Source organism: Callorhinchus milii, unplaced genomic scaffold (genome assembly GCF_018977255.1).
Source record: "Callorhinchus milii isolate IMCB2004 unplaced genomic scaffold, IMCB_Cmil_1.0 Scaffold671, whole genome shotgun sequence".
NCBI classification, from domain to species: domain Eukaryota; kingdom Metazoa; phylum Chordata; class Chondrichthyes; order Chimaeriformes; family Callorhinchidae; genus Callorhinchus; species Callorhinchus milii.
The window spans coordinates 1-17801 of record NW_024705412.1 but is presented as its reverse complement, the minus strand read 5'-3'; the positions used below and the strand labels follow the sequence as shown (position 1 = coordinate 17801).

The 17801-nt window shown below is 40.8% G+C and overlaps 4 non-coding genes across 4 annotated transcripts; 3 read left to right on the top strand and 1 right to left on the bottom strand.

Moving 5' to 3' along the window:
* Positions 1–2536: 2536 nt before the first annotated feature.
* trnak-cuu lies at positions 2537–2609 on the top strand. Its single transcript has one exon. It is a non-coding gene; the product is annotated as a tRNA-Lys (tRNA).
* Positions 2610–9865: 7256 nt separating this feature from the next.
* trnat-ugu lies at positions 9866–9939 on the bottom strand. Its single transcript has one exon. It is a non-coding gene; the product is annotated as a tRNA-Thr (tRNA).
* Positions 9940–11126: 1187 nt separating this feature from the next.
* trnai-uau lies at positions 11127–11220 on the top strand. Its single transcript has 2 exons — positions 11127–11164; positions 11185–11220. It is a non-coding gene; the product is annotated as a tRNA-Ile (tRNA).
* Positions 11221–11807: 587 nt separating this feature from the next.
* trnap-agg lies at positions 11808–11898 on the top strand. Its single transcript is given in 2 exon segments — positions 11808–11843; positions 11863–11898. It is a non-coding gene; the product is annotated as a tRNA-Pro (tRNA).
* The last annotated feature ends 5903 nt before the right edge of the window (positions 11899–17801 follow it).

Below are 17801 nucleotides of genomic sequence, written 5' to 3'. Positions count from 1 at the left end.
GTGCTTGAATACAAGGGTGAGAAACTTGAAATCGATCCTACCTGGGATAGGCAGCCAGTGCATTTTGGCAAGGACTGGGGAGATCGGGGAGCGATATTCGTGCGGGTGAGAATGCGCGCAGCAGAGATCTGAATGAGTTTGATTTTTGTTGGATGGTATTGGATGGGAGACTGGCGAGAAGCGCGTTCAAGTAGCCCAGCAGTGAGGTGAGACAAAGGCATGGACCAGGGTTTCAGCGGCTTTTGGGGAGAGGTATTGGCGGAAACGGTTGGAGCTTGAACTCGTCCCTCCAGATACGATTTGTTTTAGAATTTACAGCCTTTGGTATGAACAGTTGGTGACTCTTATGAGTGCCTTTGTACTTTGTGTCTCGTTGTATCGTAACTAGTATTCCCGCCTGTCGCGCGTGACAACGGAGTTCAATTCCTCGACGGGAAGGTCCTTTTAATTCCTAGGATTCTTACAAAGTTACATCCACGGAGATTTAAATTATATCAAAATGTGTTGGTGTGAATCGGAGTACATTGTGTTTGCCATGTGTTTGTGGTGGAGGCGGAATTCTCATGGAGACAATTTCCTTAAGTTTCCTGTCATTGTTGCAATCTCAGTGCTGGAAACACGGACCCTGTTTATCCAACTTCACACTTTACTTGGGAGATACCTGTGAACGATATGAGTGTTTTGGGCGCTTGTCAGTATTTGGTTCTGAATAGCAATTTTCCAAACAGTTAAGAAGTTGCATTTCTTAATGGCCAAACACTTCCAGGCTGTATTTTCTGAAGTTTAAAAGAAACAACGGAGGTAACGGAGTTACACAGTCAAAGAGACACACATCGATAGGAAAAGCCATCTAACATTCTTCAGGAATTCTGCTTTCCAGAAAGGTCACGTCTGCCTCGTTCGCCAGGCTTCTCATTCCCCAGATTATTTCACCGAGGTTACAATCATCCTTTTCCTCCGCACTACAGCGTGGTTCCCACGACTACCACCAGTCGATGCAACAAACATAATCCAGCACATGCGGATCGGTTACGTCTGATTGAGCATTTAGGTTATCAGATTATGTCAAGGACAGTATTTACTCTCATATCTTCCTAGCATTTTTAAAACCAATCATTCCTGAATTGGCGGTGCCACGAACACAAAATGCTATGGCATGTCAAAACCAGGCGCTTAGTTTTCATAGCGAATGAATCAACAAAGACAGGATTTATCCTAGTTGCCAGTTCCACAGAAGCCAGAATTGTTTTACACAGACCAGACCAGTTTGCGAACACCTAAACTATTATGCAGACACCAGGTCAGTCCCATTCAGTGACCAAATCAGTTTCACTGAGACCAGGCCAGTTACATAGAGCAGACCTGATGCCCTGAGACCAGGCATGTTATACAGAGACCAGACCATTGATACACAGAATGGACCACCTATGCAGAAGCGAGGCCAGCTGTAAAGAGTTCAGACCATTTATACAGAGAACGTGTTGCACAGAGAGGAGACCTGTTATAAAGAGAACAGGCCAGTTATACAGACACCAGACCGGCTATACTGTGATAAAGCAATATCGTACAGAGAATAGACGTGTAACGCAGGTATGAGACGTGTTAAATAAAGAACACGGCTATGATAGAGAGATTTAGCCTGTTATATGCATGGACGACGTCTGTTTTACAGAGACCAGCCCTGTATACTGAGAAGAGGTCTGTTATGAGACCAGGCCTGTTACACAGATAGCAGGCTTACAACACAGAGTAAAGCTAGCTCGGATAGCTAAGTTATTACAGTACAAGACTTTAAAAGTCACCGATTTAATCGCAATATTATAGTTCAAGTTTCAAGTATCAGTTCGGGCTTTACTGTTTTTGAGAGTTGTGTGGGTTGGTTGGAGTACATACGTATGTTCACTCACTTTCTCCCATATATCAAACAGTTGAAATTAAGTATCAGATTAACATTTTTTTTATAACAAACTTATTCATTTTCTTTTTTCGAAGTTAAATGTGAGGAGTCGGACATCTGATTAAAAGTTATCAGAAAAAATACGTGATACGTTAATGCCGTCAAACTGCAGTGAATCCTGTCTAACGTGGAGTCAAATCCAGATTCACCCGACATCTCACCTGGGATCCACTTAATCCGTAGTTGATCGGCTTCAAGTCAGCACCTGCACGTGCTTTCATGCCCCAGCACATCGCTTTCTTTCTGTTGTCAAATAAGGTACGGAGGCTCCGCAAGGTGGAGCACATATTTATGATAGTTTTACAGGCAATCGCTCTGAACAACAGTGTTATTTAAGACGGAATCAAGATTACTGGCAGAAGCAAAACATTAATCTGTTTGCTGGTGGATATACATCATTCGTATAAATGAAGCCGAGTGTGAGTTCGCTTTTTGATTCTTGCGAGTTTAAACAAAAATATCCCTGGAAAGAAAGAAAGCTTTAATCCTGCTCGATTCGTTACGAGCTCTTGCAGAGAGAGAAACCAGACACTTGAATAACTGTTCGACAACACAATCCGAACAACAGGCAATATAAGGGCCCGGCTAGCTCAGTCGGTAGAGCATGAGACTCTTAATCTCAGGGTCGTGGGTTCGAGCCCCACGTTGGGCGTCTCATTTTTAAAGTTAACAAAACAAAACAGCATTCGTGCGCATGTGGAGTCCTGTAGCTCAGTGGTTACAACACTCGCTTTGCAAGAGAGAGACCTGAGTTGAATTCCAGGCAGAGGGAGAAACCTTGGACAAGTTTCCTTACTCCACACAGAGCTTAATAATAATACCTACAAAACCCAAACACAATAATAAAATTGGTCATTTTCAATCTACGACTGTCTGTGGGACATTGCTCTGCTCAATTGGCTGCCGCGTTCGCCCACAAATATACAGTCAATTCACTTTACAGTGTGTTCTGTGATGCGCTTTCGGACGTCCTCCCGACGTGAAAAGCGCTACATCAAATGCAAGGATTATTATTATTATTATGTCGACATACAATCACGCTTACAGTTACGTGATAAGGCACTGGATCAAATGCATCGATTACTATTACTAGAAGGAATGAAGAACAGAGGAAACCATTGTCGCCATACATTCACGCTTCTCGTTAAGGCAAACCTTTTATGACATCTTGAAAAATATGCATATGTGGTGGAACTAACGATACTGCATCAAATTCAGAAAACTAACGTTACAGACATCGGAATGTAATTACGCAAATGTCCATCAATGGAGTACTCGATGTCCAACCGAACCAAATTTGCTTGTGATCAACTTTAAAGTTAATTGCTTTTCACAGCTTTGCTTTGTTGCTTTCATGTAAACATTTACCACAATCCAGGCTGAGAGATCTGGGGCCCGAATTGTATCGTAAAAGAGCTTTTGTGAGCTTCATTAGAAATAAAGAATGTGCACCAATACGAAGGGATTCGCCTACAAAGTAGACAGTAAATTTATTTTACATTGCAGTATTTGAAGCGGTTTTTTAAGTGTCTCAAATGCGTGATAAGGCGCTGGATATTATGTAAGGATTATTATTATTCTAAGTAAGGAAGAAAAATGGACGCCGTTTTAAAACACAAGTGAAATTGATGGCGAGATGACCTTCTCAGCTAAGACCAGTCATCATGTCATTTGAAATCGTGCTCTCTAACAATCACCAACAATAAAAAAGCAAAACATGTTGGTATTGAACCGCTGCTTTTACAGCGAGAGAGAAAGAAGGCCTTCTTTTTGTGCTACTATTCGGCCTCGATTGTGTGGGAAAGATCATATCAGAGTTAGTCAAATGCAATGCTGCGATGTGTCATCAATGCAGTTAAATTCGTAATTTGAAAAAATAACCCTCACGTCCAAAATACACTAACCTTTATATTAAACGCGATGAAATACATTGAGATGCCCCCTAGAACGAAACAGCTTCATAAAATGCAATAAATATTTCCACTGTTACAATAATATTCACTTGACATTTTCATTCACTGAAGGTAAAACAAAAACCGTGGCAATAAAGGTGTTGGTGGCTACGCTGGTCAAAGCGACCTGTGAAGATCCCACAAGCAATATAAGAAAAGAGAAGCGAATTTTTTCCAGTGACAACAATTCCCTGATAAAATCAATCATTCACCCAATGGCTGTTTGTGCGTTCTGATTGCGGGAGACATATTAACGCAGCGTTCTGCTGAATGCAGTCTCTACAATTTGTCGGAAAATTTGTGAGTTGCTCAGACACGTGTTGAGAAAGCGTGAAGACCCTAAACTAATTCTAATTTACTAAATTCAAGAATAACTTTTATCAGGAAAAAGCTCATGTGCAGACATTTGTGCTGCATATTTGTGCGACAGCCGAATATCGGTAGTGGTGGCTGAGTGCTAAAAGCAATGGGCCAGAAAAATCCATTCAGAGACTTTGATTCAATGCGCACCTATCTTGTGCTACTGGTATATTTAGTGAGAAGGTTCCGCGTTTTGAATTACCCTGATTTTGACACTAAACTCTCAAAATTATGAAGAAAATTACTAGAGACCAGGCATTCAAATTCACCAAAGTGAAACTAGGCAAACCGAAATGTCATCATAATTTTTGAATACGTTTATTTAATTTGTACATCAGGCGTGCACCCAGGAAACTTAGAGCTGAATTTATTTACAAAGCAATTTTAGTCTTTCGCTTTTAGAAGGAGAAAAAACAACTGTGGTGTTATGCCGCTCTTTCTCTGCGTTCAAACATTAAACTCGACAGGTAGCATTACATATTCGATTATATTTCCTGTGAACGTAAATCAGTTGTTGACCTCGACTTGATTTGAAAACATAGCATGTTAATAGGCAGTCAATTCACTTTACATGTGTACTGTGAAGCGCTTTGGGACGTCCGCCCGACGTGAAAAGAGCGTGGTTTACAATGTAAGGTTTACAATATAGTTATTAGAAAACTGGTAGCTACTCATCAATGATGTTTGCGAAACCCTACTGTTTCAACACAACGTAACCTTTGCACGTTCAGTTACACCATATTGAGGAAGCGATAAGAATCAGAAATATATTGCAATGTACATTGACACTGTACAGTTTTCCACGACGACATATCCTCTCAAACGCTATACAATTCTCGCCTTACATCCGAGCTGTGGGTGGGTAAAACAAACTTTTTTTCATTTTAAATCTGCGCCTAAATTCATTTAGATGTAGTTGATTTGAAATTTCTGGTAGTTGAGTGCAGTATTACCCGCAAAACGGTTTTAGTTGTGTCATATTCTCGATGTCAAATCAAATGGCTCTATAAGAATCGGTATCAAAAATAGGAACTTTGAATATTTGGTGCACAAGGAAATAAAACATGTTGGGAAGTTATTTTAAAGAGAAGGACACTGCTCCTGTGTCCAGATGAACACACCACTTCCCCCCCATCCGTCCCCAATATATTCTGTGACGTGCCTTGTCCCGAGGAAGTTCTTCCGACTTGAAAATCCGTATAGTTGTTAAAAGTGAAGGTTAACTACAGTCATATCAATCTTATATTTCTAACTACATTTCAAACTATTCTGCAAAAAACGTTGTTCCTGAATTAGTTGCTCCATTGATCCAAGTCAAACTTTAAATCCACTTGTACATCATTTAATTGTATGCTGTGAGAGATCAAGAAGCGCGATGTGCAAACAATCATACATTACAAGTGATCACTGTTTCCATCTATTTGCAATCAGATTTCACCCTTGAATGGGTCACTTACAGATGTTGTAATTTTCAAGGTTTCCCTCCGAAACCGGTTACTTGAATAAGAAGCTGTAACCTTTGTGGCAGAGGAATGAGGACAGAAGTCTCGGTGGCGCAATGGGTTAGCACGTTCAGCTGTTAACCGAAAGATTGGTGGTCAAGCCCACCCAGGGATGATCCTCTTGTGGATTAAGCATATTATTTTTCAATTCATTAATTACACTTGAAACAATGATGAACAATTTCGTAATTATTTGTATTTGTTTTGCTTTAGTGACAATTTTCCGGTATTTTTAACCGACATATTGGTGTATCATTTACTTTCATTTCCAAACAACACGTCTTAGGATATGTTGGATTTATTTGATTGGCTCAAAGATGTTGACCTCGGCGTTTTCGTCTGATGTGACTACAAATAGTGTCTCAAGATTCATCCAGGACTGTTATATGGATACGCAGCTCCGTGAAGACACAGGATCGGCTAAGTCAGTTACGCTCGGATTCTCCTCATTCAAACAATGAACTAATTCATTCTCTGCGATGCTGAGAGGTTGGAGCTCACCAACCAGTTCGGATAGAAATTCAGATGAGATTCAATTAAACCAGAAATCGTGCATTACAGATCGACACTCATTTGTTTGTTCTGTCCGAGGGTTGTGTGCACAGAACACACGAACGTTGCTGTTTTTTGTATTGATGGGATGATACTTCATCAAATATTATGGATTGATGTTTTCTGGAATAAAAGCCAAGTTTTCGCTGTGCTCAGCTCGTTAAAATGGAAAGCATTCTGCGGTACAAGAGTAAGAGAAAACACATCCAAATCAGCAGCGTATAACAAGTTAATTCCCGAAACGTGACTGCACATTGTTTCTTATAATTGTGAACATCTGCGGCGCATATGGAGGCAAATGTGCAGCCGTAACAGTACAGTCGTTAGTATTCTGTATTGTGGCCGCAGTAACCTCGGTTCGAATCCGAGTCACGGCAAACGCCATCACATTTTGGTTTGACATATATTTAAAAAGTCTTGGAGGAATCTGAGACAGTGCACAGTGAATGTGCATTTGAAATTTCCGGCTTTTTGCATTTAATCAATAATAATAAAAAATAGTCATTCGATATAATATAGCGCCATAACACATCTTCGAGAAGATTCAAAACATTTTACAGAATACACTGCTTACTTTGTGGGCGAAAATAACCAATGCGAAATCGTAAACTTTAATCAAATGCGTAAACATTATACACGACTGCTGCGATTATAACTGTCTCCTGCATTGATATAAACAACTGGGATTTAATAGCAACAACTCAGGCATTCGTATATCATAAATATTCATTTAACCAGCGTCAAACATGCAATCAACCACTCTGTAGGAATACATTTTTTTGAAAGAATAATATTAGACAGATGACCTACATTGAAATCATCAGGTTTTCAGCCGGATGTGAGAAACCCATTATCATTCTGAGAACTAATTTAAGTATTACCTGCAATCTACACATATAAATTCCTATGTTTGGAATGGAGTGAACATGCTTCAACGGGTGGATATATCTACTTTAGATGATCCTTTACATTATTGTTGACTTGATTCCGCTCAATTCTGTGGGAATAGAGTTTGTGCTTTGGGAAATACTGGACTTTAACAAGCTTGAACTGAAAGCTTGACAACTGAGAAAAGCGTCTGGTGGAACTTTACTTGAATTGAGTTACTTTTTATGTTGGAGCCCCAAATCCCCATCCATTAGGAAACTTCCGCTCATTTCGAATCTGCAATCTACGAATCATGCTCACTTTATTATAATTGTGCCACTGTTTGTAGGAATGTTTCCTTTTTTTGTAATAATTGTGCATTTTGGAAACGGGCGGAAGAAACGTTGTGGAGACGAGACCAATGCACTTTCCCCCACTGAACGGGATCCTTCATAATAATGTAAATTAAAGTTGTTTTGGTATCTTAACTCAAATAAATAAATGACGAAGTGTTTTCTCTCAATCAGTGACTGGGACACAGCTGTATGCAATTGGTTGCCGCGTTTTGACCGCAAAGACACAGTCAATTCACTTTACGGTATATTCTGTGAAGCTCTTTGAGACATCCAGAAGAGGTGAGAAGCGCCTTATCAAACGCAACGATAATTATGATTACTGTAGATAAGTAGATCAGGGGGTGCAGGATGATGGTAAAACTTGGACAACGTTTTGACTCTTCGTATAATTTTTATTGCTGATTTCTCGTAAGACTCATCAACATCTCAAAATAACATTAGCACATGGTTCAGGAAGGTAAAGAGAAATGCTGAGATTAAAATAATTTCACCCTTTTGCTTAGTAATAATAATAATAATCCTTGAGTTTGATACAGCGCTTTTTCACGTCTACTCGACGTCTCAATTCGCCGAACAGAATAGATTGTCAAGTGAATTAACTGCATATCTGTGGGTGAAACGCGGCAGCCAATTGTACACAGCAGTGTCCCACAAACAGTCGTGGATTGAAAATGACCAACTTATTATTGTTTGGTTTTGGAGGGATTATTATTAGGCTCTGTGTGGAGTAAGGAAACTTGCCCAAGGTTTCGTCCTCTGCCTGGAATTGAACTCAGGTCTCTCGCTTACAAAGCGAGTGCTCAAACCACTGAGCTACAGGACTCCACAAACAGAGTTTTTAACAGGGAAACCTATCTGTGGTAAAATGTTGCTCTCCGTTGTTTAAACCTTAAAATGAGGAGATAAGATTCGACATGATTTGATCATGTAGCTACCGCTGCGCCAACCCTTCACTCACACAACACGCTAGGATATCAGGCAGAATTTCAACTTCTAATGTTGAAATAATTAGATTATATTCAGACATATGCTTTGAGTTTCTTTATTTATAGAAACCTTGTTGGGATTGAAGATCAGTCCTCTTCATTCGTCATCGATGTGTGGTCGACAGCAACACTTTGGCCAAAAAACTGGCGTTAATTGGATTTAGTGGACACTTTGAATTTGGGACTGTGTACGTGCGAGACAAACGTGACTATATCTTCCAGACTGAAACATCATTGCTCAATTTGATAACGAATCAAACGTTCTCCGTGAATAATCAATCTAAATGAAATGAAAAACTGGAAAATAAAGCTAATGGAAACATTGTGTCAAACGTGGTTCTCGAACCCATGACACTGAGATTAGAAGCCTGGTAGCTCTAACTCCTGTGGCACTCGAGCTCTTAACGCAGAATATCTGTGCTTCATGGTTCTTTTGATGAACGTTGCAGGTATTGAGTGATTTGCGTCACTGGGTACAACAGTTCCAGAGCGATTTGTTCTTATATAGGTAGCAGATTGTAAATCAGTCATTCCTGTTCTCTCTGACATATGTCTTGCTGTACGAACAATTAGCTAGAAGTTGGTACATATAAAACTTCACTGTCGGTGTTTAGCTCCACCTTTTGGCTACAGGACTGGTTTGTTAGATGCAGGTGTTTACGTCCTTTGAGAACCTGGAGGAAATTGGCTTCTCGAGTCATCTGTTTGTCTGTGTATCTATCCAGGAAGCACTCAATGTCTTTGATAGTCCATAGTGTCTGCATCTCGGATTCCAGCTCAGCCACTCTGAGCTGGAGCTGCCTCAGTTGCAGACATCTTCTACAGATGTGGTCGCCTGGGGTCAGACTACCCTTCATCAGCTCCCACATGTCACACTGTGGATCTGGTCAGAAGGGATCTTGAACACTACAATAAAATAGTAATTGAAATAGCTGAGTTGGGCGAGGGTTAGACTGAATATCTAAATGTCTAAAAAAAACTTTCAGGGTGCGCATAAATCACACAACTAATTAGCCGTTGAATTCGTATAGATCCTCCACGAAGAACGTCCGAGCGCATTACAGGATATATTGTAATGTACCGGGAATGTGTTTTGTGGGAGAATGGGACAATCAATTTTCGCAAAACAATATTTCGCCAACAGACAGCCGTGGCTTCGGTTTAACTTCTCGTTGTTAACTCAGCCGATCCAGTAATTTTGCAGCGTTGTAGTGGAATGCAAGTTGCATTTCAAGGTCAACAATCGCAAGAGCAAAACTCCTTGAAGTTAAAGAAATTGCCGATGTCTCTTTTCCAAGTTATGGAGCTACTGCTTTCAAAGATTCGGCAGAAGAGGCACCGCTGGGATTTGAACCCAGGATCTCCTGTTTACAAGACAGGTGCTTTCACCGACTAAGCCACAGCGCCGTAGATAACCAAACTGATGTTTTGCTTCAGGGAATCAAAATGTCATGAGAATGTTATCAATAATATCAATTGCTTTAGAAGTATTATTTTCCCCTTTGGCCGGAAGGCTGAAAAAGATTCCAAGAGTTTCCTTTACAGTGATTTGACTGTGCATTTTGAGAGTGAATGTTTATTTTAATGTGAATTAAATTCTTCAATCAATTGCAACATTGTAATTCCGAAAAAATAAGTGCTCATCCCGACACGCGATAACATATCGGAGCCTTTCACTGGATACTCAGGAATTCAGAGCCACACAGGTCTGTGATTGTCAATTAATTGGTTGCTTTGCTGGTGGCCTGCAATATTGATATTTCTTTTGTGAAAGTGAGTGTGATCAGTCACGGATGATATAACCGAGGAATCCAAAATGCAGATAGAAGCAATTGCAATGCATGAATCGATTGACTGTCTTGCCTTGATCCCTGTTGATTTGGTGGTCAGGATTCGGATCAATTTCGAATGCAATCCAAGTTCATTTGGAAGTCAGTGAGAAAAAAAACGTGATCCTATTAAAAGCACAGAATCTACTGCCAATCTCATTAGGCATTCTTTTAACACTTCTATTATTTCACAGAAGTGAATTGATCAATCAATGCTGAAACATTTTAACTCCAAGAAATTATAAGTTTCAAACTGATATTGTCACTGTACTCGAAAGAGCCCCCTTTTACTCGGTTTGATTGTATCTTCAGGGACACTGTCCAACATGAGCGGCGCAATATCAATACAAGTTTTTATTGTTTTTTTACTCACAAGAGATGTCGAACTCTATGTCACTGGATGTGGAGTTAGTTATCATTACTGAAAATGAAAATGGAAGCAATGCTTCTGCTGATGATTTATTTTGCCCACCAAACCCAACCACAACAACAACAACATTAAATTTATATAGCGCCTTTCACGTCGAGACGACGTCCCACGTAACTGGACTGTATTTTTTCGGACCTGAGCTGGGGATCGGGATTGGGAAAGATGGAAGGTAGGGGCTGAGCTGCGTTACATTTCTTCAAAATGAACAAAAAATTCGATTCTAAGAAACTTAAACTCGGACTTTCCTCAAATTAAGCGCTGTTCATAATTGGCATTTATTGTTGCTATTTTTTAAAGCAAAATAGAAATGATGAACTTGGGAGTATACTAAAGCGGCTCTAGTGGCGCAATAGGTTAGCGCGCGGTACTTATATGACAGTACTTCCTCGAGAAATGCCGAGGTTGTGAGTTCGATCCTCACCTAGAGCAGCATTTTTCATTGGTGAGTTGCATCAGTGGACAACAGGGCAGGTCACGGAGTAATGATTTTTTGGATGGAATTCAGCCCCTGTCTGTTCGGTATTTAACCAAACCTCAATAAACGCTCCTACAAGCCGCCCCGTAAGAAATGGAAATAAATGTTAGATAAACGATGCACTTGGTGTTGAATTTGATCAACTTTGGATTCATGTAAAAAAATCCTTTAAAAGAGACATTGCAAATTAAGGCAGGAGGATGTCGATTCTCAGGCAAATTGACAGTCCTGTAAAGTGAGCTTCACTGATAGTATTATATTGCATTGACCATCAAACTCGCAAGATAACAAACCCGTCTCTTTGCCATTATGCAAAGAAAATATTTGTTGATAAATGGTATGTGAGTTGATTAACTACAGTCCGTGGCTTCGCTGGCACATTGAATCAGCAATTAATGAGCATTACTTGATAATTTTTGTTGACGATTCGATTTGAAGATCACGATGATTTTTGCTAAATGTTCAACAAATCAACAGAGTTCCATTCAGTTTTGTAACGCCAAATTCTCCTGTTGATATTTCAGATACTTGGTGCGCAAGTGGCTCGTTGGTCTAGGGGTATGATTCTCGCTTAGGGGTTAGCAACTAAATAAATATGCGAGAGGTCCCGGGTTCAAATCCCGGACGAGCCCTAATTTTAGTAGAATGCTGTCTATATTTCTCACACTCTCTTTATTTTGAAACAAGTAAACTCACTTGGTTATACGAATGCAGTAAATAACCAACTTAATTGGGGAGATACGCATCTGTTCGGTGTAGTGGTATTAGGCAAGATCCGAATTGATTCACTTGACTGTTATGCAAGAATTCTATGACTAAAATCAGTGCACGCGGAATCATGGGGGAGATAAGCATGGATTGAAGAACGCATAGAAAATCTCCAGCAGAGACCCTAATGGAGTGAGCAGTGAATAGAGTGAAGCTGTAACATCGCGAGACTGGTGAAGGAATTTCGTGAGAGTGGGACATATGCAGAGGGGAATTATGGAGCGGACAGGTCTTGGAGCCTGTTGTTGGGGTGGAGTACTTGATGATCCGCATCCCGTGGAGGGAGGAGATGGGGATGTCCAGAAACAAGCAGTTTGGCCGTCAAGCCTGGATGTGATGAACGTGTGGATGAGGGTCTCGGTGGCTGTGTTGAGAATAACGATGCAATGTTACTAAGGTGCGGAAAGCGGAGTGTGTCATGGCACCGATGTGCGGTATGAAGCAATGTTGGTGGTCGAACAGGACAATGAGTTTCAGTCTTGGCTCGGTGGGTTGCACAGCGCATTCACAAAGTTTGCATTGACATAAATGGCGCCTACATTCATTTACACAGTATCTCCTCAACGTAGAGTCAAGCATTCTGAGACTCTCCCAGCATGAAGGGTGATTTTTAACTCCAAGTTGTTATTGTTATTGTTTTTACTTATTCACAATGAAGCAAAAAGTATTAAACCAAAGAAACAATTCCGGCACTTACAGATCATTCCTTCAGGCGCAGCTGGGGTTCTGCATTCAATTTTGGCCACAACTTTTCAGAAAACAAGACAAAGCTTTCGAGAGATGCAGGGAAGTTGCACAAGAATGAAACGGGTGATGAGTGTCCTTGGTATTGAAGAAATATTGAACAAGTTGGCTCTATTGTATTTAGAAAAGACAAGGTTGATAAGGGACCTCATAGAGGAAAGTATATGACGGATTTTGAAAGAATGAACAATGAGAAACTATATGAATCAATGGATACTCTCTGACTTTGGGACAAGGTTGTAAGATAGTCACAAGAAAAGCGAAATAGAGAGCATTTTGTGATCTCCAATAAACACAGGAACTTGGAAACACAAACGACAATGATTTGGACATAGGCCTTACATATCTCAACGACCTTACCTATCCTTAAACCCTGACCTCCTTACCCCAAAACAACCTGTTCGCTCCATCTGCTCAGGAAACTCTGGCCTGCTTCACATTCAACCGCCCGACCCGCCCCATCATTGGCCGTCGAGCATTCAGCATTTCTGCTCCCACACTTTGGAACTCTATCCCACATTCCCTTCGCCTCGCTCCCTTCTTACCTCCTTCCAGATGCATTTCAAGACCCTCCACTTAGACCGCGCCTTCCTCCACCCACGTATGTTCCCTGCCCTCCACCCTCTCTGATCCCGAAACCCAGCTCTGTTCCAAATAACTGATTTGCCTCCCAAGCGGCAGATCTTTGTTGATTCCTAGCAAGGCTAAGCGATCGGCAAGTTTCCTTATTCCATTTGCCCAACACTCTCGAGCTCTCCCCATTGTGCAGCAAATGTGTCCTCCCCAAATATCTATGTAATGCAGCTCAAATTCCACTCCTCGTCATTGGCCCTTTCCCATTGATTTATCTGCGGCATTCCTTGAACGTCTCTCCTTTTCTGCACAGTAACATACGAAATTCAACTTGTCACTGAACAAGCTCGATATACCCTATTAAACGGCTTAATTCTGTCATAAAAACTTCCCCATTAGAACACACTAAGACCGTTTAATTTCACTTTATTCTTGTTTCGCTGATGTTTTTATAAACCGAGTCGTCAGTATTTTACTTGACAGGCCAGTTTCTAGCTAATTTGCCTGTTGGGTCTGTCTTACAGTTACTTTACTGGCGATTGTGATCCTGTCCCGAGGAAAATGCGGACTGTCCAAATGTATCACCCGCTACCTGGTGGCCATGGTATCGGCGGATCTGTCTGTCATTGTCTCCGACGTAACCCTGAAACAGATTGGTGACATTTATTTAGATACCTCATTTTTGTTCTACACTCCCGTTTGCAGCTTTATTCATGTCATTTCTGCAGCCGCCGTGGAATCTGCTGTGTGGCTAACCGTGGCTTTCACCTTTGATCGCTTTGTGGCCGTTTGTTGTCAGAAACTGAAGCCAAAATACTGCACTGAGAGAACAGCGTCTGTGGTTATAGGAACTTTAATTGCGCTGCTCTGCTTAGAAAATATTTTTAAATTTTACATTCCACCGTTTCGTTAACATCCATTACATGCCCCGGGGCTGCATTGTCAAAACAAACCTTCTCTATCATCCCGCGTGGATTACATTTTATTGGTTTGAACAGACTTTGGTCCCTTTGCTCCCATTCGTGTTGATTTTGCTGCTCAACGCTCTGACCGTCAGACACATTCTTGTGGCCAGTCGAGTCCGCGCCAAACTACGGGTCTGCAGTAGCAGCGCTGATCATCACAAAGCTCAGCAAATGGAGACCAGAAAGAAATCCATCATTTTACTGTTCACTGTATCACTCAGTTTTATATTGTTGTGGATGACATCTGTTGCACATTACATACATTACAGTGTTAAAGAGGTTTACAAGTGAAGAGTCTTCTTTAACCCTTTCGCAACGTTTGAAGAAGCAGGGTTTATGCTTCAGCTGCTGAGTTCCTGCACAAACACAGCCATCTATGCGGTCACCCAGACCAAATTCAGAGAGGAGCTGAAGAATGCAGCTAAATATCCTTTCACAATAATTAGTAAATATTTTAATAGTGAAAAGGGAGAAGACTAAGTGGAGCTCACGTGATACCAGAAAAACTCACTGTTCACCCATATATTTATAACTGTATTTGTGAAAGGGTTTATCCTTTAAATTGCCATTGATAAAAAAATGTGCTTGTGATATTATGGTTCTGATATGTGTCGTGATCTTCATCACTTCAAGTTTGGCCTCCTTGTTATGATCATCAATTAATTGCAGTTTTAATTATTCCTTTAGATAAGTTGTTTGAGATTAATTAGTTATTTAAGCCTGAAGTGACATGCCATACCTGCCTGATTGATGTGGGGACATTACTGATACGTCATCATAAAGGACCTGCATGCTCGGCTGTCTTTGGCATATTTTTATTTGGTGGTTCTCCTATTGCTGATGAGCTATATTATTTTAAAAAATCTTGAACAAAGCCGCAAAAAATGCGGCATGGAGGTTCTGCAACAACGAAGCGACAGAGGAAATGACACTCTCTTCTTGAGAGATACATCTATACTAATAAATATGGAACGGTTTTCTCTGTACCTGTCCGCCAATAACACAATAAACGATTTTGAGTTATGCCGCACAGCTAGTATTGAATAAACATAATTAATAGGTCCTTTCTCGCCGCAAAGAGATTTCAACAGAGGTCGTTCATCTCAGGTCAGTCAAACTCAAAGTTTCCTCAATTTCCGCGGATTGAGTCAATGTCCTGAGTTTCTCTCCCTTTGCTGCTTTTACTCACATGAACTGAAAGGAAATCAAATGTATGTCATGAGCTTTGTTGGGCACTGAACTTAATGAGATGGTGAGAAATCATGGAAATATAACCACACAGATAAAATTCTCTGATCTTCGGCCACAGACATATTAAGAGTGCTGTCATAGGTAACGTTGAAACTCACTTTGGCAGTTTTCGATAACATAATGTGATGCAAGTCGCGTTAGCCTTTTGCATGATTAGAGTTACCGTAGTGCGTTCTTTATTTTCTTGGAGAAAAGATACGTTTTCAAAAACAACTTAACAACATTAATAAATTGCATGTACACATCGCTCCTGTTTACGACACAGATGAGTTGCCAACTAATCCACGGCGCCGCTGTAACATATCAGAGTTAACCAGCGCCAGTAACCAATCACTTCATTGCTATTCATTTAAACTGTGCAATAACAGCTAACCTTGATAATAATAATAATAATAAAGCAAGGATTATTAGATGGCGCCGCTAACACGGACAAGTACGTTAGAACTCTTCTCAGTATGGTATCATGGCACCAAGATGCGGGAAGGAGGAAATTACCGTAAGCACCGTTGAAAATGAAGGTCTTCAGTCGTGAACGGAAGAAGGGAGAAGAAAGGGCGAAGACGGAGTGACAGAAGGACAATGTTCCAGAGATTCAGGGTGCAGTGGCTGAATTCGCAGCACCAGCTGGTTGNAAAAAAATATACATGGAACAAACAGTTAAACAGTGCATGTTTCTAACATACAGGCAGTCCTAAACACGTGCAATGTCACAAATAACACATTACATTCCCAGATATTATTTTCGAAATATAATCTACCAAATTTCCTATTAAAAGATCAATATTTTCTGTTTCCACCATTATCTGAGTGGTAATCTTGCATATATTTATCACACACTCACTGAAATAGAGTTTCTGCAGGTTTGTTTTGAATCCACACGAACCCCCCCCCCCCACCGGTTAGCAGCCACCACCAACACCTGCACACACATAAACGATCATGTTGTCAATGCTGTCTCCGTAGCCAAGTTTAACAAAAAGCTAAAGATGAATAAATAATAAATGAATAAATAGTCTCTTTCAGTGAACTTTGGAAGCCAGTATTGCGCAGACATTGGGGGTCAGTATTTTTATGTGACTGTATCACAATGTAACCAACAAGTCACAATGCTGCATAAAGCCACGTACTCATGCAAAAACCCCAGCCAGAGAGAAATATAACCTCAGTCATCACTGCAACATCCATCGCACCAAAATAAGTGTTAATGCAAATGGATCATTCTCAGAAATAACCTCGTGCTTGAAAGATTATTTCAGGTTAATTGAGATTACAGGATATAACTAAACGAGATTGAGGTCTGGCGATCGATTGGAACATTAAACGAAAGCCTCTGATAAACATAAGAATTTATTCTGACTCAAACATCACAAGAGACCTCACGAGAGGATCTGGACTGAGGCCAGTCGTAGCCTCAAATTCCAGGATCTTCTTGAGAGAGGGTTTCCTGTGAACACTTCAAGAGATTGATTGCATTACAAGGGATTGCATTCACAGTACTTTTCTGAATCCCGGGATTAACGATTTCAATCCTGGGATCTCAGAATTTCGAGGTGCAACAACAACAACAACAAGATTCCATTTATAAAGCGCCTTTCACGTCAGGAGGACGTCCCAAGGCGCAAGTCCCTGCGTGGNAAAAAAGGCAGAAGTGTCGGACCTGCCCTGGCAGCCAATTGCACAGAGCATTCTTCCACTAACAGTGTTGCATTCAGTGATCAAAGTAATTGGTTCGTGCGCTGTTGCATCGTAAAATACTAATCTTAAACCACTAATCTGGTTACACGTTTGCAATTCCATTCAACATTTGAACCAACACCATGAAGCCCGCTCCGAGTTGTTGTTTTCTCCATAGTTTGTCTGAATATTTTTTGCCTTTATCTAATCATTCTTCATTACTAATTCTGGAAAAACTGTGGGTCAAACTCCTCCCTGTGCTTTCTATCACCTTGAGGGCTTGGCTGCCAAACTATTTCCCGGTCTCCATAAATGTTTGCAGTATTCAAGATAACTTCTGGCTAAGACCTCTGTACACCAAGATAGGAGTGGGGTATCGCAGAATCAGCGGCGATTGGTCAACCCATTGACGAGAGTTTGTCGACGTTCAAGTCTTGGAATGTGAGGGTTTTATTGGAGAGGGAGCAGACATTTTGCCGCGACACAGTTGGCTGGATGAAGGGGCAGGAGTTTGAGAGCCTGAAAAACAAAGAGAAGTTTCTTCCCAATGGAACGAAAAC